This window comes from Poromitra crassiceps (genome assembly GCF_964638095.1).
Source record: "Poromitra crassiceps genome assembly, chromosome: 14".
In the NCBI taxonomy this organism is placed as follows: Eukaryota; Metazoa; Chordata; class Actinopteri; order Beryciformes; family Melamphaidae; genus Poromitra; species Poromitra crassiceps.
In genome coordinates, this window is record NC_139633.1 from 23888306 (window position 1) to 23911298 (window position 22993).

A 22993-nucleotide genomic window follows, 5' to 3' on the forward strand; every position below is an offset into this window, starting at 1 on the left:
TTTACTTGTAAATGCATATATACTGCTGTCAGCCCTCCCTGTAATGAGTGGTCACACGCTCAGAACTGCCACAGTTGGATTTGTCCCTATCCAGCGTCCCTCTGTATGGAATTATAATAGAATCTATATTCAAGAGGGTGTTCAAGAAATTTGAGAGCATTATTTATCAATTTCACGTTCATATTTTCGACCCTTGGACTCAAAAAGCCCCTGCGTGTGCTCAGATTTACTCTGCTTGTCCTCAAACTATACGCTCGCGCTCAAAACTTTACACTCGCGCTCAAAACTTTACGCTCGCGCTCAAAACTTTTCTTTATGGACAGATTTCATGCACTCACATTCAAATATCATGTCCTCGGACTTCGATTTTGTCTGCTTGTGCTCTCAGTCTATGCTCCCATTCAAATTGAGTGTGCTCTCTCTTGGAATTTCTCCTCTTGGATTTTCTCTTTGCTCTTGGATTTAGAGCGAAACATCAGTATCAAAAAGATAAACCAATAGAAAGCCAGTATAATGTTGACCAATCAAATATCCCTGGGTGGTTTCTGGGTGCATTTGTTTTAGTTTTAGGCTGTCCCGTGTGGGCGGTTTTCTAAACTCCAGTAGGTGGCGGTAATGCACATACATATGTTTGCCAACCGCCATCAAACTCCAAAAAAGAAGAAGAAGAAGGTTTTTTCTACCAACACGCAAACAGTTCATGTTAGCAGGTATCGTTACATTTGTTTATAGTCACGTTATTAGTGTTTAGACATTTGGTAGATGTGGTTTTTAATCGCTATAGTATGACTAGCTCTATAGCCTGGTTGAAACAGGACACCCGGTTTAACGCTATCAGGTTATCAATGTGTTTTACTGTCAATGGTATTTACTGTCGATACTGGCTAACGCAAGACCAGCGATTAATGTTAGTTAGTCGGTATTTTGAGTGTTTATTTTATGTTTCATCGTGGCATTCCTGTTCACTAACGTTACAATTGCTAGCTTTAACGTTAGCTATTGTTAGCTAACTAGTCGTAAACATTAGCTTGCTACCTCCGATTGGAACTGTCTTTCGGCTAGCTATGCTAACCTAGAAAGAGGTCTTTCTCTTTCTAGGTTAGCATAGCTATTAGTTGGCATGCTTTATCAAGGTGAATGCGCTGGGCAATGTTACCATCCATGGCATAATGTGTTGATAAATTATACTGTCGATCGATGGTTCAACCAGCAAATGCATGAGGCCAGACATTAATGTTCGTTTATTACAGTCGGGCCGCCGGTGGCATTTTGTTAGCTAGCGGTATACTCTCATGAGGCATTCCTGTTGTTAGCTACAAGCTCACGTTCTTTTCATTAGTTTTGTTAAACTAACAAGAGCAATGCCGATTGCCGAATCACTTATGTGGCAAACACATGCATTTAAATCCCTTATGTAACTTTCCTAACGACGTTAAATGAGCCACTAGCCAGCTCGGTTCAGGGCTTTATGTATCACGTTAACGTTAAGCCTAGCTTAGCCTGATCGTTACGCGATACACTTATCGTAATGCTATGACATATTATCAGAGCCATTCATAAATCCATCTGGTTATTTGGCATCACTACTGTAACGGACTGTTCAGTGTTGTGATCTATTTGCGTTTGTATGTGAGGCTCTGTTTAGTGTTCACTCAAGGGTTGTTGTGGTCCTGCTGTGGTATTCGGATAATAAAGTCAAGCCTTTTATAACGTTACAGCCTGACTACCGTTTATTTTCTTAACAAAGTGTGAATAGGCGGACCCGAATACACGGCTACATTGGTATCAGCGGTGGGATTATTCACAGTTTTGTTTATTTGTGACGTTAAAGTGCGGAGGAGCCGTGTTAGTGCATTTAGCTTAGCTGCAACAGTATAGCCAGACTGTTCAACACTGAACAGTCTGTTACAATACTAATTTGATTGTTGATTGTGTGTGTGTGTGTGTGTGTGTGAGAGAGAGAGCAGATCTAGGTTTTTCTGTCATCTGTCTGTCTGACTGAGGAGCCCAGATCAGAAACGCCATCGAGCAACGACCTCTGAATAATGTAAGTTATGCTATCCTTCAAATGTAAATATAGGGGACTGGTAACTGTAGTAGTTTTTATTAAGTTTACACAAATACACATTCCATCCTAAAAGTATAAATTCCATCGCTACATGTAGGTGTGTTTGCATAGCACATTTTTTAAATCAGATTTCCACAGAGAGGAACATATTAATCTACTAGGAATCTCGCGATTCCAAGGCTCGCCCGCTGCGCAGCTTCGCCCACGCTGCTGGCTGCCGAGCTGGCCTGCAGCTCGCATGCGCAGCTCAGCCACTGCGTGGCCTCGCCCACCCTGCAGCTCGACCACTGTATGGGCTCACCTGCTCTTATGACATCACTGATGATGTCACAACTTCATCGCTGATGGCATCACAATTGCTCTTATGGCATCACTGATGATGTCACAACTTCACATCTGATGACATCAACAGTCTTATGACATCATCGGTGATGGGGGAATTGAAACAGGGAAACAACAAACATTGCCCACATGTTCCCTTTTATAGATAATTAGATAGATAGATAGATAGATAGATAGATAGATAGATAGACTGATGGATCATCACTGACAGTCCTGGAAAATGATCTAGAAAAGAACCCTGAAGTAGAGAGTCACTAACTCCACCCTCCTCTCTCCTCCCAGTTCGAGTACGGCCGGACTCCCAGCCTGAGGACGTCAACATGAACAGCTGATCTTCCTCATGTCCACTGAAGCGTCCCAAAACGTCACTGCAAGAACAGCGTCATTCACCAACGCCACTTCACCAGGACGCATTGACACCGCCTCCTCCTCCACTCCGGACCCCTCTGGAGCCCGACCCTCCTGGCGAGACCGGGACAGCGCGCGCGCATGCATGCATGCATGCATGCAGTCAGCTGAACGCAGCCAGGACGCTGTGGGCTCCCAGCCTTCTCCTCGAGGCCTGATGGCCGTCTGCACAAGCCACACAACAGCTCTGGGGCTGGTAAGCAGTGCTGGAAGCATTGTAATAGACTAACTGTCCATTAATCTCCTTATCAGGCACCCAGAAGTAACAGGACTAATTTTAGTGTTTTCTTCCAATTTGGGCCAGTAGGCTAGTGTCGGCCAAATTGGAATTTTTTGTATTTTCATTCCTTTCATTCCTTTCATGTTTTTTGTCCTGTCTAGTGTGTCTCCTGTTTCCTGCAATCAGCATAATTATATTTTATATATATATATTTATATTTTATTACCCATAGGTTCCCCAAGGTATTAACTTGCCCAAACTAATCTTTTACGGCCTAGTGGTGTGCTGTGCTTCGACCCCTGAACAGATGGGTGAAATGATTTGGCTTGACGTGCTTTAGCCTATCTCTTAGACCAGTGGTTCTCAACTGGTGTAGCCTCAGGACCCACTATTTTCCTTGTCATGAAGTCGCGACCCAAGTTTCAGATTTTTTTTTAAACCACTCAAATTTATTGCACAAAAAATAGCGCATTAATTTAATACACAATGCCTTCATGCACTGTTATAAACCTCAAATGAACAAAAAAGTGCAACAGAAGTGCAACTAGGGCTAAAAACCAATTGAAATAAGGCAGACTTGAATTACAGGCCTATATGTTTTTAAATTTAAACAAGTCAAACTGGTCATGCTCAGAAAGTCTTATTTGAACTGTATGAAATATGAAATAAAAGGCAGACTTATCTTGAATTACATGCCTATATGTTTTTAAACAAGTTAATAATAATAATAATAATAATAATAATAATAAAACAAGTTAACCTGGTCATGCTAATCCAGTTTCAATAGTCTGAATTTAACTAATATGAAATAAAAAGGAATCACAGGCAGGCTATATGCTTTTTAGTTAAACTGGTCATAACTTTTAATTAAACTGGGGCCATGCTAATCCAGTTTCAATCATCTGAATTGAACTAAAATTAAATATGAAATGAAAAGGCAGACTTAAAAAAAAAAAAAAAATTGGCCAATGTCCACGACCCAATCAAAACGGCGTCGTGACCCACCAGTTGAGAAACGCTGTCTTAGACGGTCTTGAATTGTGTGGTTTGGTTTTACCCATGTTAAATTATGAGCTTGATCTTATGCATGTGTGCCCAAATGTTTGCTGAATTGCAGTGTCCTCTGGAATGGAGTGTAATATGAAACTGGCCTAACAAGTATTGGTTGTGGCAGTTTGATCTAGTGGGACAAGCTACTGGGAAGAGGGGAGCTGATTTAATCTGCAGAAAACAAAGTATTTTGTATGTTAATGATTTATTCCTAAACTAAATGTTAATAAATGGAAATGTATAAAGTTTACTCCGTCTCTGTGTGTGTGTCTTGGGGATTGAAATAGGTGGTGTCAATTCAAGTGGGCCAGTTGCCCCAGAAATTGTTCAAGTGTGACAAATACATTTCAAATGTGCAATACTTATTGCACTTTTATTTTATTTCATTCTGTTCAGTTGCGCTTAAATTTTGTTTTAGTCTTCAGTGATACAGTTGCACTTTGAATCCTTTTGGGCAAATACGGTTATAATAATACATTTGAATGAAATTTGTGAATGACAGTTTTGAGTCAATTTGTCCACTGTTATTTTCTTCTTCTGGCGTTTGTTCTTAGACTTTCAGCTCCGTTGAGGCGAGCCAGACCACTGTGTCATCGTCCAGGGCAATTAAGCCATGATCACCGTTTGGTGGCCGGTGTTTTGGGCAGCTATTCATTATGTGCTCCACAGTCAGTGATGGGTCCCCACATTCACACTGGGCGCTGTCCGCGAGGCCCCACCTCAGCATGTCTGCCCCGAAACGCCCCACGCCTGTCCTCAGGCGGTTGAGAGTCGACCATTGGTTTCGGGGCAGGTGCTGGCCAGGAACGTCCGTGGGGTCCTTGATGTAGCGGTGGAGCCTAGATGGTTCGGCTGACGTCCACTGGTCCCTCCATCTTGCCTTGACCCATGAGGGCTTAGGGATGTCGGCTGGTGTTATCAATATAATGTGATGTACATATTATTACACTACAAGGGTGGCACACAGCAAGTTGTACTTTCAGCTCTGTTAAAATGTTTAGTACATTATGTATACTAGAGTATTGCAATATATCGCATTCTGCATTTTTTTATTGAGTGCTTCAGAATGTTATTGCTGTTTGATGTCAGAATATTTTTTGTAAAGCCTGTGTGTATCTGAGCAGTTCCCAAATGATGGGAGAGTACATGAGTTGCCTACACAGTATATGGCAAGAGGAAAGATTCAGAGGGACAAATGCTGTTGTGCTAGCAAGTGCTATTGAACACTAACCAGTAGTTTTATGCTTTTATGCACCTGGATTTTAACTGTCAAATATAAGTGTTGGGTAGGTTATAGAACTTTTCACTGTAATTCTGTTGCTTAACAGTTTCTTTGGATACAGTGGTTCTCAAACCTTTTCACGTCAAGGACGCCTAAACGGACACAAATTAGACCATGGATCCCCCATTTGATAAGATTTTGGCCCAGGGTCCCCCATCTGATAGGATTTTTGCTTTTAAATGGTTTAGTACAGAAACGGAAGCCCTTGACCAAAAGTCATTCAAGTCATCAAATTATGTCACTGTTACTTATGGAAATTGTTATAGTGAAAATAAATTATCCCCCGTTTTGCTGGGGACCCCCTGCAAACCCCTCAAGGATCCCTGGGGATCCCCAGAGCCCACTGAGAACTACTTGGATAGAGGAAGACTACAGGATTGGTGACTGGTCTGCATGTCTTTTGAATGTACAATTTACCTTTGTGCTATTCAATATAAACACCACTATACCAGTCTAGCAGAAAGGGCCCTCAGATTTTGAGATACACCCCTACCCGAGGTAGAACAAAACCCAACAATGATTTTCTTATATTTAGGGTCTCCCATTAATTAAATTGATTGTCACGGGGGGACTTTTTGTTGGTGTTGTTCTTTAGAACTACCCCAATCCTACTTCACCAAATAGTCAAATGATTTACCTAAAACAAAAATTGAATTATAGTCCTGTAAACATAGCTTTAGTTTAGGCGGAAATTGTACTTTGTGGTGATAGGAACATAGGACTCCATCACTTTTCTCTCATTTATCAGAAAAACAGAAATCCCTAAAAAATAGACCATTACTTCATTGTCTAGGGTGCTATTGAACACTAACCAGGATGGACCCATCACAGACTGTGGAGCACATAATGAATAGCTGCCCAAAACACTGGCCACCAAACGGTGATCATGGCTTAATTGCCCTGGACGATGACACAGTGGTCTGGCTCGCCTCAACGGAGCTGAAAGTCTATCCTGGTCCATCTAACCAGGATGGAGATATCTGGTAGTTTTATTGCACATTAGATTTCTTTAGACATATGCCTACTACCTCTTCTCTGAAACAGTGAAATTATGTAATTCCAAATGGGGGATAAGTGGCATAATAGCCTATAAGTTAAGAATGCTCACTCTGATGGTCATCATATTTGGAAAGGGAAATACCAGGTGGCTGAACTACATCACCAAATAGTCAGAATGTGGGTAACCCAATAAAATAAAGTTAATGTACATTTTGCAAGTTTTATTGAAACTGGAACATTAATCCAAACTATATAAATCAGTAGTATCTCCTGTCTTGACATGACAAAATAATACAATTATAATAGTAATAATAATACATTTGTTTTATGGTAGCCCCAAATCTCAGTGCTTCATTTCATTTCATAAACAGAAACGGACTAGAAAACAAATTAACCAAGCAAAAACAAAACAGACGAATAAAAAGTGGCTGCTCATTTGATCTGGTATATGGACACTTGTTTCCCATCCCTTGCCGATAGGAATGTCTCTGTCAATGTACCTACTGATTGTAAAGCGCTTTGGATAAAAGCACTATATAAATGCAGGCCATTTACCACTTACCATAACAAGGGTTTGGGCATGTGACTGTGACACACCATATCGCTGTCTGATACATTGCTCTTTGGACATGTTGTTCAAATGCATCCTCTGTTGGTGGCAGATTTGCAGAGACTGTTTTTTTTTTTTGGGGGGGGGGGCGGGGGGGGGGAGGGACAGTGCATATTAATGAACAGTACAAACAGTACATGTAAATATGCCAGATTATAGCCTGAAGGCTAGTTTCCGTCTGCAGTCCCTTGGCCGGTTGATGCAACCCAGAAAACAAGCACAGTGACAGAGAAAACTCATAAAATACATGGGAAATATACAATCCTAGCAATACAGTACAATTAGTAAAGAGAGAGAAGAGGAAAATTCAATTATTAATGGTGAAAGGTAATACAAGTGTGAGCATCCTGCAAGGTCACACATGGTCGCAGGACTGGTTCAGTCTCAGCCACGCTTTTAGATGGCCCTTGAAGGTGACCAGACTGGAGCTTTCCCTTATGGAAGGGGGTAGGCTGTTCCATACCGTGCATCCTCTAAAGGACAGCACATTCTGACCAAACAAGGTTCTTCTTAGTGGAACCTCACAGTCTCCGTTCGTGACGGCTCTGGTGGATCGAGTCGAGTTGGACATTGCTCTGTATTTAATGAAGGTGTTAAGAGGAGGTGGCGCAAGGCCATGAAGGATTTTGTAAATTAGACAAGCGGAGGTGAATTTTCTGAAATCGTCAAAACTTAGCATGTTGTACTTGGTTAGAATATTGCAGTGGTGGTAAGTGAAAGGTTTTTTTATCCAGAATTTTCAATGCTTTTTTATAGAGTATCTCAATTGGCTTAAGGATTGTTGGGCCTGTCATAGACCAGCTGGTCAAACAGTAGCTCAAATGTGACAGTATCATAGAATGCAGGAACATCATGGCAGCACTATCCGATAAGGAACACCGTATTTGCCTAAAGTTATGTAGATGGGATTTTATTGTTTTCGACACCATTTTAACATGGCTCCTGAAGGAGAGTGGAATCTAGCATAACACCTAAATATTTGAACTCCTTAACAACATTGATTTCCTCAGTTCCTAAGAATACGTTGGAATGTGTAAGAGTTGTAGCTTGCTTCAAGAAAAACATACAAACAGTTTTTTTTGCGTTCAGTAGGAGACAGGACCTGGTGAGCCAGGCCTACACATGGGTCAATGTCAACATGGTTGACAGTGTCGAACGCCCTTTTTAAATCTAAAAATACAGTGCCTACACAGCCCTTTCTATCTAATAGGCTTTTACATTTTTCAATGAGTGTGACCAAGGCAGACTCTGTAGAGTGGTCTGGTCGGAAACTGAACTGCATGGGCTGCAGGGGGGTTCGACTATTACCAAGAAATTCCATTATTTGTTTGGCAATCCATTTTTCATCATTTTAGAGATGATGGGCAAGATGTTGATCGGTCTATAATTATTCAGGTTGGAGCGTCTCCTGCTTTAAAAGTGGGGGTGATTGAGGCCAGTTTCCACGCCCCAGGAACCACCGAGTGCCTAATGGACAGGTTAACAAGGTGCATGATTGGGGACGCCAGCGCCTCCTTGTGTGTTTTCAGAAAGCTGGTGTCGAGACCGTAGACATCCTTGGCTTTTGAATTGTTTAGAGAGCACTGATGATATTGATGACTTCTGTCTCAGAAATGTCTTGGATGCAGAATTGTAGTGGTGGGTTGTCTGCTGTTCTATTTACTGGTCTGTCAGGATGCAGGGATGAGGTGAACTGTTTAGAAATGTCTTCGATGGATTTTATAAAAAAAAAATGTAATTCCTGTGCCAGGATAACAGGGTCTCGGCACAAGCTGGTTGTAAATTTTTAATTCCAGGCCTTTGATATCCTTCTTGTATTGTCTCCCTGTTAATTTGTTTATGTTCTGCCATATTTTCTTACTATTCCCCGTTCACAATAATTTGAATCCAAAAGTTTGCTTTGGCCTTTCGCAGCTCCAGTGTCACTTTATTTCTGGCTGTTGTAAAGTTGTACCTGTCGATGCTTAATCCAGATTTAATGGATTTTTTTAAGTTGATTTTGTTGATGCATTTATGAAACTCAGTCCATCCAAGTTTGTGCACATCAGTCCATTTTCCTTTTTTCCGTAAAGCACTACTTAACTTATAGGCTATTATGCCACTTAACCCCCATTAGGAATGACCTAATTTGACTGTTCAGAGAATAGGTAGGCCTATGTCTAAAGGAATCTCATTTGCAATAGAACTGTGCCAGATATCTCCATAAAACTACTGGTTAGTGTTCAATAGCACTTGCTAGCACAACAGCATTTGTCCCTCTGAATCTTTCCTCTTGCCATATACTGTAGGCAACTCATGTACTCTCCCATCATTTGGGAACTGCTCAGATACACACAGGCTTTACAAAAAATATTCTGACATCAAACAGCAATAACATTCTGAAGCACTCAATAAAAAAATGCAGAATGCGATATATTGCAATACTCTAGTATACATAATGTACTAAACATTTTAACAGAGCTGAAAGTACAACTTGCTGTGTGCCACCCTTGTAGTGTAATAATATGTACATCACATTATATTGATAACACCAGCCGACATCCCTAAGCCCTCATGGGTCAAGGCAAGATGGAGGGACCAGTGGACGTCAGCCGAACCATCTAGGGTCCACCGCTACATCAAGGACCCCACGGACGTTCCTGGCCAGCACCTGCCCCGAAACCAATATGTCGACTCTCAACCGCCTGAGGACAGGCGTGGGGCGTTTCGGGGCAGACATGCTGAGGTGGGGCCTCGCGGACAGCGCCCAGTGTGAATGTGGGGACCCATCACAGACTGTGGAGCACATAATGAATAGCTGCCCAAAACACCGGCCACCAAACGGTGATCATGGCTTAATTGCCCTGGACGATGACACAGTGGTCTGGCTCGCCTCAACGGAGCTGAAAGTCTAAGAACAAACGCCAGAAGAAGAAAATAACAGTGGACAAATTGACTCAAAACTGTCATTCACAAATTTCATTCAAATGTATTATTATAACCGTATTTGCCCAAAAGGATTCAAAGTGCAACTGTATCACTGAAGACTAAAACAAAATTTAAGCGCAACTGAACAGAATGAAATAAAATAAAAGTGCAATAAGTATTGCACATTTGAAATGTATTTGTCACACTTGAACAATTTCTGGGGCAACTGGCCCACTTGAATTGACACCACCTATTTCAATCCCCAAGACACACACACAGAGACGGAGTAAACTTTATACATTTCCATTTATTAACATTTAGTTTAGGAATAAATCATTAACATACAAAATACTGTTTTCTGCAGATTAAATCAGCTCCCCTCTTCCCAGTAGCTTGTCCCACTAGATCAAACTGCCACAACCAATACCGTACTTGTTAGGCCAGTTTCATATTACACTCCATTCCAGAGGACACTGCAATTCAGCAAACATTTGGGCACACATGCATAAGATCAAGCTCATAATTTAACAACATGGGTAAAACCAAACCACACCACACAATTCAAGACCGTCTAAGAGATAGGCTAAAGCACGTCAAGCCAAATCATTTCACCCATCTGTTCAGGGGTCGAAGCACAGCACACCACTAGGCCGTAAAAGATTAGTTTAGTTAGTTAATACCTTGGGGAACCTATGGGTAATAAAATATAAATATATATATATAAAATATAATTATGCTGATTGCAGGAAACAGGAGACACCCTAGACAGGACAAAAAACATGAAAGGAATGAAAATACAAAAAATTCCAATATGGCCGACACTAGCCTACTGGCCCAAATTGGAAGAAAACACTAAAATTAGTCCCGTTACTTCTGGGTGCCTGATAAGGAGATTAATGGACAGTTAGTCTATTACAATGCTTCCAGCACTGCTTACCAGCCCCAGAGCTGTTGTGTGGCTTGTGCAGACGGCCATCAGGCCTCGAGGAGAAGGCTGGGAGCCCACAGCGTCCTGGCTGCGTTCAGCTGACTGCATGCATGCATGCATGCGCGCGTGCTGTCCCGGTCTCGCCAGGAGGGTCGGGCTCCAGAGGGGTCCGGAGTGGAGGAGGAGGCGGCGTCAATGCGTCCTGTGGAAGTGGCGTTGGTGAATGACGCTGTTCTTGCAGTGACGTTTTGGGACGCTTCAGTGGACATGAGGAAGATCAGCTGTTCATGTAGACGTCCTCAGGCTGGGAGTCCGGCCGTACTCGAACTGGGAGGAGAGAGGAGGGTGGAGTTAGTGACTCTCTACTTCAGGGTTCTTTTCTAGAGATCATTTTCCAGGACTGTCAGTGATGATCCATCAGTCTATCTATCTATCTATCTATCTATCTATCTATCTATCTATCTTATTATCTATAAAAGGGAACATGTGGGCAATGTTTGTTGTTTCCTAGACTCAGCCCTCAGTCTTAATCCGTTTCACTCCTGTAAGACTGAGAATATTACTATTTAAATCTTTGCATAACGTTAGGTGGCGCTGTTGGAAACCTTGCATCGGAGAACCAATCATGAGTGTTGTGGGCGGGCCTGCTTTCTGGGCGCAGTGACGCTCATGCAGAACCAGTGTCTCGCAAAACATCGCAGCGTTTGCGGAGAAACATATTAATCACTTAGAAACAAACATAACCTGTTAATAGGACGTGTTTCATCCGGCCCCGGCGGCTAGAGGTCTTTTCCCCAGCGATAAGACAGACTCCCGAGGCTAACGTTACAGAGCCTGCTGATGACTCACAGTAGCAAGCGGACCACTTCCGGGTAGGAAACATTATTGTAAAATAAACAACAGCTATAAATTTTGTTTGGAGCATATCAGCTTCATGCTCTGTGTTAGGACTATGATAAATGGCATTGCCGCTACCAAATAAAATTATAATAATAAATGTAGGCGTGTCTGCTGCCGGCCGTTCTCGCCGGGCTCGGACAGACAGTTTCTGGCAGTGAAATTCCCAGACGTTTGGTGGCGCAGCTCACCAAACCTCTGGGAGCCGAGACTAGTTGTTTCCCTGTTTCAATTACCCCCATCACCGATGATGTCATAAGACTGTTGATGTCATCAGTGATGTCATCAGATGTGAAGTTGTGACATCATCAGTGATGCCATAAGAGCAATTGTGATGCCATCAGCGATGAAGTTGTGACATCATCAGTGATGTCATAAGAGCAGGTGAGCCCATACGGTGGGCGAGGCCGCGCAGTGGCTGAGCTGCGCATGCGAGCTGCAGGCCAGCTCGGCAGCCAGCAGCGTGGGCGAGGCCGCGCAGCGGGCGAGCCTTGGAATCGCGAGATTCCTAGTAGATTAATATGTTCCTCTCTGTGGAAATCTGATTTAAAAAATGTGCTATGCAAACACACCTACATGTAGCGATGGAATTTATACTTTTAGGATGGAATGTGTATTTGTGTAAACTTAATAAAAACTACTACAGTTACCAGTCCCCTATATTTACATTTGAAGGATAGCATAACTTACATTATTCAGAGGTCGTTGCTCGATGGCGTTTCTGATCTGGGCTCCTCAGTCAGACAGACAGATGACAGAAAAACCTAGATCTGCTCTCTCTCTCACACACACACACACACACACACACACACACACACACACACACAATCAACAATCAAATTAGTATTGTAACAGACTGTTCAGTGTTGAACAGTCTGGCTATACTGTTGCAGCTAAGCTAAATGCACTAACACGGCTCCTCCGCACTTTAACGTCACAAATAAACAAAACTGTGAATAATCCCACCGCTGATACCAATGTAGCCGTGTATTCGGGTCCGCCTATTCACACTTTGTTAAGAAAATAAACGGTAGTCAGGCTGTAACGTTATAAAAGGCTTGACTTTATTATCCGAATACCACAGCAGGACCACAACAACCCTTGAGTGAACACTAAACAGAGCCTCACATACAAACGCAAATAGATCACAACACTGAACAGTCCGTTACAGTAGTGATGCCAAATAACCAGATGGATTTATGAATGGCTCTGATAATATGTCATAGCATTACGATAAGTGTATCGCGTAACGATCAGGCTAAGCTAGGCTTAACGTTAACGTGATACATAAAGCCCTGAACCGAGCTGGCTAGTGGCTCATTTAACGTCGTTAGGAAAGTTACATAAGGGATTTAAATGCATGTGTTTGCCACATAAGTGATTCGGCAATCGGCATTGCTCTTGTTAGTTTAACAAAACTAATGAAAAGAACGTGAGCTTGTAGCTAACAACAGGAATGCCTCATGAGAGTATACCGCTAGCTAACAAAATGCCACCGGCGGCCCGACTGTAATAAACGAACATTAATGTCTGGCCTCATGCATTTGCTGGTTGAACCATCGATCGACAGTATAATTTATCAACACATTATGCCATGGATGGTAACATTGCCCAGCGCATTCACCTTGATAAAGCATGCCAACTAATAGCTATGCTAACCTAGAAAGAGAAAGACCTCTTTCTAGGTTAGCATAGCTAGCCGAAAGACAGTTCCAATCGGAGGTAGCAAGCTAATGTTTACGACTAGTTAGCTAACAATAGCTAACGTTAAAGCTAGCAATTGTAACGTTAGTGAACAGGAATGCCACGATGAAACATAAAATAAACACTCAAAATACCGACTAACTAACATTAATCGCTGGTCTTGCGTTAGCCAGTATCGACAGTAAATACCATTGACAGTAAAACACATTGATAACCTGATAGCGTTAAACCGGGTGTCCTGTTTCAACCAGGCTATAGAGCTAGTCATACTATAGCGATTAAAAACCACATCTACCAAATGTCTAAACACTAATAACGTGACTATAAACAAATGTAACGATACCTGCTAACATGAACTGTTTGCGTGTTGGTAGAAAAAACCTTCTTCTTCTTCTTTTTTGGAGTTTGATGGCGGTTGGCAAACATATGTATGTGCATTACCGCCACCTACTGGAGTTTAGAAAACCGCCCACACGGGACAGCCTAAAACTAAAACAAATGCACCCAGAAACCACCCAGGGATATTTGATTGGTCAACATTATACTGGCTTTCTATTGGTTTATCTTTTTGATACTGATGTTTCGCTCTAAATCCAAGAGCAAAGAGAAAATCCAAGAGGAGAAATTCCAAGAGAGAGCACACTCAATTTGAATGGGAGCACAGACTGAGAGCACATGCAGACAAAATCGAAGTCCGAGGACATGATATTTGAATGTGAGTGCATGAAATCTGTCCATAAAGAAAAGTTTTGAGCGCGAGCGTAAAGTTTTGAGCGCGAGTGTAAAGTTTTGAGCGCGAGCGTATAGTTTGAGGACAAGCAGAGTAAATCTGAGCACACGCAGGGGCTTTTTGAGTCCAAGGGTCGAAAATATGAACGTGAAATTGATAAATAATGCTCTCAAATTTCTTGAACACCCTCTTGAATATAGATTCTATTATAATTCCATACCTCTGCAGTCTCCTCCAAGCCACACCCCCAAACGCTTCGTTTGCCCAGAGGGGAATCTGGGGGAATCGGGACGTCACTAGCTTCCTCCTGCATACTGCGCGGGTCTCTCTCACACAAGCTACCTGCACCATTTAGTCTATAGCCACAAAATTAACACTTCTAGCTGGAGCGACGCCAACTGTACGTGATCCAGCAACTGCAGAGGTGCATTCGGTAAGTCTAGGCATTTTGAGATGTCCTCTTTAGCGTAGTACCGTTTAGTTAACGATAACTCGCAACCTAGCGTGCTGGTCCACAGACGCTAATCTGATTGGCCGCTGGGAGCCTGGGGCGGGCTCTCCCTCAGCGGCCAATGGGAACTGTTAGTTCTGAATATATTATAGAAACAGGCCGTTCTTGGGAAGCACCAGAAGAGGGAGTGAGAACTCCGTCACAACAAACGGGTTTGCTATATTTTCGACAGATTAATCCAGAATCATGTTTTATGGACCAGAGACACACGTTTTTAAGAGGTTACAGCTGCACGAATTGGGACCTTTAAGAAGTGACTAAAGTGAGACAGAATAAACAGAATAAATTATCTGGCAAGTACATTAAGAAGTTGCCATGGTAATCAGTGAAAGAATATTGAGTCAACAGCCACATATTGGTATTATATCAATATCGTGATATGAGACTAGATATCATCTTAGATTTTGGATATCGTAATATCGTGATTGATATGGTATAACTGTTGTATTTTCCTTGTTTTAAAGGCTGCATTACAGTAAAAGTGATTACAGACACTTAGTCCATGGGCCAAGGCAAAAATCGGTACCACCTGAGGTGACCGCACGATTTTGTTATTTTTGTCTTCCTACATGTCTCTAGTTTATATTTTGGTATGATAACCCTGCCGATTTGGTAGCTTAAGGATAGTTATCACTCTGTAAACAAACCTACCCCCATATAAATGACAAAACCCTGATTTCTGTGTATTAGTCCAGATGATATGTGAAAATGATGTTCCCTTTTTCGTAAAAGCATGAAACTTGGTACGCTTATAATTTGGGGCCCTGTACAGTTTCAGAAATTGAGCCATCGCAAAAATGCCTTGTGGCGGCCATTTTAATTCTGCCATAAGCTAATTATGTAGTTTGCATCCTATCTCCTGAACAACACATGCTAACACTGAAAAGGATATGTCTATCCCAACGTTTTCATGGTCAAGGATTACAATGATACCATATAGAACATCATAAACTGTTAAAGTGACTAATCAATGGTGAATTTGATGACGTTGTGAGAAGGAAATGACAGTAGCTATCTGATAACCGATGCTATAACTTCAAAGCCATGACTATTCTCTGGCTAAGATGTTTTGATGAGTGATTTGACTTGTATAGACCTTTTGTTAAAATAGCACCCAGGTCCCTCCTAAAGATCCTGGGATTTTCCTTGCCAGCTGGCCAAATCCAAGATGGCCACTGGCGCCACGTAAAAAAATTGACTTTTGACCCAGAGCACATAGAATAATGTATGAAGACACTTTTCGGTGTAAGTCAACCACGAGGAATCCGATTCTGACATCAGTTTGACATTATGGCATAGTTTTGACCCAGAATTCCAAGATGGCTGCCGTCCAGTATTGTGGAAATGTAACTTTTGAATGGGAAGGTATACTGTGCGTTTGGGGTTTACCACAAGGAAGGAGATTAACAATGGTGGATGTTTTTTGGAGTCATTTCAGAATTATGTTCACTGAAATGATGTTAATGTCAACACCCATTTTACCTTGGTACTGCTGTACCAACTACCCCCAGGATTTCTTGCATTAAAATATTTAATGAATGTATGACAAGATAACTAAAATAAGCTCTTTTTATTAGCTGTAGCCATATATTCTGAATCATCAGATTCCACTCATCATCTTTAGCCAAGTATGCTGTGTCATACCGGTCGATCACACAGATGATATGTCAACATCACCATGGCGGGCAAGGATGATGGATGACACCTTGTGGACATAGTCCGACCACTTGTATGGGGTGCCATCTTGTGTCTGCCGATCCAATTGCTGATGGAGTTGCCATCCTCTAGATCATGTCCATGTCAATGAGAGTGATGTAGGGTTCTTGCAGCCCTACAGATTGGAGATAGAGCTTCTAGATGCGCTTGCTCTTCTGCGTCTTCCTGTATGAGATGTTGGAGTTGAATAAGGCCACACATTCATCAAAAACACTATGTTCCAGCAACTCGTGGAGGTTTACAAGTTGACCACAACCAGGTCAATCACTGCCTTGGAGCGCTCCACTCCATCTCAGCAGCTCCTACCTTGAGTTCCTCCCCGGGTAGTCTCGCTTGCCAGACTCCCTCCCTACAATGGCAGAGTCTGGCTGCTAATACCTCCACCCTGGTATAGGGGAAAAAGGCTCCGTTCACCTTTACAACTATCCACCAAAAGTATCAAGCAGGCCTGCTTTATTGCACAATCCAGATCCAACCGTTTTCAGCATGTAGCAACGAGCTAGCATTGTTGATGTTGTTTCACAGTGGCACAGGCATTTGAGATAGACAGATTCGACACAGAGGGAGTGGAAACGAAATCCATAAATGGTCGCCACCAGTCAGTCAGAGCGAGTTGGAGCATGCATGTAGGGAGGAGGGTGGAAGATAATTGTGATGCTGCAGACGCAAAGTGCCGCTGTGTGTAAATTCAGCTCGAGCAGGACCCTGGCCATTCACACCAGATGCACTGCTTTGCTCCGCGCCGGTGACAACTTGTACTGACTTCCTATCTGGCTTCACACAATCACTCGCGGCTCTCACACAAAAATAGATCAGACGCCAAAACAATCTCTGCATGGGGCGAGCCGGCCACATCACGGCTGGTCTGACTGAACGGTCTAATGTGATAACAAGTGCGCCAAAATGAAACTGGCTGCGCATCCAGATGCTTCGTCACTTCAGCGTCTGGTGTGTTTGCACCTTTTCGCATCCATTTCGAGCCATGCCTGCATGCATGAGTTCAACTCCTTCCCGTTTGACCTGGCCTCCCCAACCCTCCGCACCCTACAGTCTGCCTGCCTCTGATGAACTCATTGCAGACTTAAAATCAGCCCATGCTGCAGGAGAGGAGAAGTTGACCAGATTCTTGCAAGTCCCGGGGGCCCTATCTTCGCAAAAGCGGTACGCCGCGCGCAATGCAAATTGGGGGCGTGCACAAGCGCATGCCTGATATAATTTTACTGGACATAGGCGTGCCACAATCAGGCGTTTCTGCGCAGAATACGGGGCAGCACCTCTTACGTGCAAAAAAAAAGCACCTCTTATGCGCTAAATACTCCGCTGCGCTTGAGCGCACCACAATCTCTATGCTGTGCAGCACAGCACAGAGTAAAATTCCTTTTGGATATGTCATTACACACGGACGTGCCACGCCAGGACATCAAATTCTGCTGCTAAAATTGGATATTAGCAGATAATTCAGTGAGGCAATCAACTATAACTCACTGAGAAACTTTTATCACATCGCAAAGAGGGAAATTAATTGAGAAAACTTGTTGGACAATGGACATAGGCTATTCACCTTCACCTATCCCATAGTCTCGCTGGCCAGCCTCCCCTCCCTACTGGGAGAGGAGTCTGGCGCCGCAGGTCTCCATAGTGGGATTGCGATGGGTGGCGCTTAGCGGCATTGCCCTTGGAAAATTGTTTCCAACAATCCAACTTGCCCTTTTCAGCATGTAGCAACGAGCTAGCGTGTAGGTTTCTGCCGTTAGCTTGCTAGCTAGTTAGCGTTGTTGTTTTCACTGAGGCGGCAGGGCACTATTTACAGCGACACACAGGGAGGAGGGAGCGGAAGCTGCTCTGATTGACATGGTCGGAGCCAATGACAGAGTTTGTAATAAGCCGGGAGCTGACATCCGGCAGCCACTGAAACAGTCGCTCCAATGGGGAGCAGCTGTAGAGCAGGGGAGGGCTTATCCCAGTTGCCTGTTTCCGTGGCGCCAGACTCCTCTCCCGGTAGGGAGGGGAGGCTGGCCAGCGAGACTAACATAATTATGAAATTACCCTCAAAACACAATTGTCATTACTAAACCATGTTTGGTAGGCATGGATTTGCAATTAAAATAGCTATAATTCACCATTGTTAATCTCCGTCCTTACTCTAAAAATGGTAAACCCCAAACACCACATACGTATATGTTGCCATTCAAAAGTTAAGTTTTCATGCTGCTGGATGGCAGCCATCTTGGAATTCTGAGTCAAAATTATGTCAGAATGTTAAACTGATGTCAGAATCAGATTCTTTGTGGTTGACTTACAACGAAAAGTGTCTTCATACATTATTCTAGGTGCTCTGGTTCAAAAGTAAATTTTTCAAGATTGTACCAGTGGCCATCTTGGATTTGGCCGTCTGGCAGAAAGTCGCAGGATGTTTGGGAGGGGCCTGGGGGCTATTTTAACAAAAGGCCCATAGAAGTCAAATTACTCATCAAAAAATTTTAACCAGAGAGTGGTCATGGAATTGAGGTTATAGCATCAGTTATCAGAAACTGTGATTTCCTTCTCACGTCATTAAATTCACCATTGATTAGTTACTTTAACAGTTTATGATGTTCTATATGGTATCATTGTAATCCTTGACCATTGTTACGACCCGGCCTAGGGGACCCGGACCACAACACAAAGGTGCCCCCACTCTTCCCACTCCCAAGGATGATCAGCCAAACCACGGTCAAAAGGTTCACAAGTAGCAGGTTTATTTTCAGAGCAGATCATGGCCCCAACACAACAAACAAAACAAACTAATGCCCAACCTTAAACTTACCTAACAAAAGAAAAGGGTTGATTAAACAAAAAACACAGCTCTTACCTAAGCTCCTACCAAAGAAACATGAGAAAATATGTTACAAAAAAAACAAAGGGCTTCTCCCTCCTACTTTCTGCTACTTGGGTAAAAGTTATTTACAGTGTACAAAAGTGTAGATCTGGAACATAGCTATTTACAGTTTAAACTGCACAGGTCTACCAAGATAACTACACATCTTAATAAAATTCCACAGAACTACTAAAGTAGGCCTATACAGTTACTACCAGACACAACACAGCAAAGAGTCAGCAGAGCAGCCATCATCGTTGGGAATGAGGAGAGCAAGGGGCGGAAGGATGGCATCAGGTGGCTTAAATGATCTCCACCAGCCAATCAGCCATCAACAGCCCCATCACCTGACCAGGCCAATCAGGGTGAACACCACCTGCACATCATTCCTCAATCACACTGCAACACACACACACACTGAGGAGGAAAGGATTGCTGTTAACAGATGACAAAACAATACAGTACATATGACCCAGGGTCATAACAACCATGAAAACATAGGGATAGACATCACCTTTTCTGTGTTATCATGTGTGGTTCAGGAGATATAATGCACACTACATAATTCACTTATGGCGGAATTAAAATGGCCACCACGAGGCATTTTTGTGATGGCTTAATTTCTGAAGATTTACGGGGCCCCAAACTATAAGCGTACCAAGTTTCATGCTTTTATTAAAAAGTGAACATGATTTTCACATATCATCTGGACTAATACACAGAAATCAGGGTTTTGTCATTTATATGGGAGAAGGTTTTTTACAGAGTGATAACTATCAATAAGCTACCAGATTGGCAGGGTTATCATACCAAAATATAAACTAGAGACATGTAGGAAGACAAAAATACAAAAATTGCGCGGTCCCCTTAGGTGGTACCGATTTCACCATTGGCCCATGGACTAATTGCATTGTATCCTTCTCAAAACACCACTGAATTCACCAAAACGCCACTGAATTCACCATTAACTATTCATGTGAACAGTTTATGATGTTGTATAGGGTGTCATTGTAAGCCCTGACCATGAAAACATAGGGGTAGACATCACATTTTCTGCTTTATCATGTGTGGTTCAGGAGATATGATGAAATCAGGGTTTTGTCATTTTTTGGGGGTAGGTTTGTTTACAGAGTGATAACTATCCTTAAGCTACCAAATCGGAAGGGTTATCATACCAAAATATAAACTAGAGACACGTAGGAAGACAAAAATAACAAAATCGTGCGGTCACCTCAGGTGGTACCGATATGTCAAAATTTCAGCCTTGGCCCATGGACTACTGTGATTAACTAACAGCTGCTCCTAAACACTGAATCAATTAGATGGATCAGTGCTGAAAATGATCAACATTTAGAGAAAGCAAAGAAGGTGTAATCAATGAAAATTGCATACTTTGTATCAATCGAATACAAAATAATAATAAAAAATCATTGCTTTGTAGATTTTGCTGTATCCTGGATTTTCTGTTTATGGTAATAACCCTGTTGTTCCATAAGAATTGTGTGGTGAAAATTTAGGAAAGAGGATGAGCTTCTGAAATAACATAATGTGACATTTGTGTGACATGATTACAACACAATATTTCAATAGTGACCTTAAAAGCGCAAAAATATGAACGTTAACTTCATCCCTGTAGTGTACTGTAACTATTGTGACAGTGAACTGAAGTTGGTCTGTTGAGTCATCCACAGTGTCATGTGGATTTTACATCAAAAGATCAACAGGAGGCTCCTGGGGATTTCCCCCCCCTTCCTGGTCTCGGGTAAATGATTGACCAATGACATCAATGAATGAAAGAAACCAAATTAAGCTCATTTTCATTTTTATAAGTATGGGGACAGTGTTTAGTAATATCGACAGAATTTTAGCCATTACGTCATTGTAACTTTTTAAATCTATAATTAGAAACAAGTAAATTTGTCATTACGTTTTTAAAAGACATGCACCCACCTTGCCAGTAGTGTTTCTTCGTTGATCTTCCTTCCTCTGCCTCTCCGAAGTCACTGGACTGTAGTGCAGCATGCCCTATGTGTAGTATCAGTCCAAATGTAAATATTAAGGTTGTGTGATTAATAGTTGTGTGACATGTTGTTTTTTGTGAGTGTGAAAGACAGATGAGAGCAGGGCTGTGGTTGGGTTGTTTTTTGCATGTTGCAAAAACAATAAACATTCAAAACGAGACTAATTTATTTGGTGAAACTTTATTATTACTCTATTACTCACAAAGGGTGCTAACCCCTTTCCTAGCCCTGTCCTTAGAACCTTAGACGAGAGTACTATACTCTCGAATTTTGAGACTATCTCCCTAAATGCACTATCAAAAATTGTACTTTCATCTAAATCCACAACCTGTTTATTCGACCCTCTCCCTGCAAAGTTGATTAAGGAACTCCTTCCAATACTAGGCCCCCCCTTACTTAACATTATCAATAGCTCCCTCTCCTCTGGCATTGTCCCTGCCTCCTTCAAATCTGCTGTAATCAAACCTCTACTTAAAAAGCCAAACCTTGATTCTGAGGTTCTTAACAACTTCAGGCCAATCTCAAATCTCCCCTTCCTCTCTAAAGTTCTTGAAAAAGTAGTCTCAACACAATTAACTGACTACCTCTCGCATAATAAACTTCTCGATCCCTTTCAATCTGGTTTTAGATCACTCCATAGTACTGAAACTGCTCTTACAAAAGTAACCAATGACCTTCTCCTCGCGTCCGACTCTAATTTCTCCTCTCTTCTCATTTTATTAGACTTAAGCGCAGCCTTCGATACAATCGATCATAAGATCCTCCTAGACCGCTTATCTAACTACGTAGGTATCCGGGGCACTGCCCTATCCTGGCTAAAGTCATATTTGTCTGATAGGACACATTGTGTCTCATATAAAAATATTATGTCCACATTCTCCTCAGTGAAGTTTGGTGTACCGCAGGGATCAGTCCTGGGTCCCTTACTCTTTGGAGTTTACTTACTGCCTCTTGGCGAAAATTTCCGTAGATATGGCATTAACTTCCACTGTTATGCCGACGATACCCAAATTTATATACCAATTAGACCAGACGATCGCTCTAAACTCGCTAATCTTGAATCCTGCTTAATCGCTGTTACAGATTGGATGTCAAATAATTTCTTACGACTAAACGCCAACAAAACTGAACTACTAGTTGTTGGCCCAAAAACCCAACTTCCATTTCTCACTGATCTTAGTCTGAACATTGAGAACTGCGTAATTACTCCAAACTCAAAGGTGAAAAACCTAGGTGTTACCTTTGATCCTACTCTGTCATTCGATGCTCACATTAAGGACATCACTAAAATAGCTTTCTTTCATCTTCGCAATATCTCAAAGATCCGTCCCTTGCTAAATGCAACGGATGCCGAAACCTTAATACACGCCATTACTGTAATGTCCTATTCTCTGGCCTTCCACTTTGTAGCACAAATAAATTACAACTCGTGCAAAACGCCGCTGCTAGAATTCTAACTAGAACTAAGAAGTTTGATCATATAACTCCGGTCTTAATCTCCCTCCACTGGCTCCCAATTCAGGCCAGATCAGACTTTAAGGTGCTTCTGTTAACCTATAAATCTTTGCACGGGCTCGCACCTCCGTACTTATCTGAGCTAATCATTCCTTATGTTCCCACGCGTACTCTCCGCTCACAGGACGGTAATTATCTTACCGTCCCTAAAATTAAGAAAAAATCAGCAGGTAGCAGAGCATTTTCTTACCGTGCTCCACACCTCTGGAACCAGCTTCCTCTGTCAGT

At 42.3% G+C, this 22993-nt stretch overlaps 1 long non-coding RNA gene across 1 annotated transcript; it reads left to right on the plus strand.

The window, feature by feature from the left end:
- Positions 1–249: 249 nt before the first annotated feature.
- LOC310789225 lies at positions 250–4027 on the plus strand. Its single transcript, XR_014553324.1, has 2 exons — positions 250–2047; positions 2693–4027. It is a non-coding gene; the product is annotated as an uncharacterized lncRNA (long non-coding RNA).
- Positions 4028–22993: the final 18966 nt, after the last annotated feature.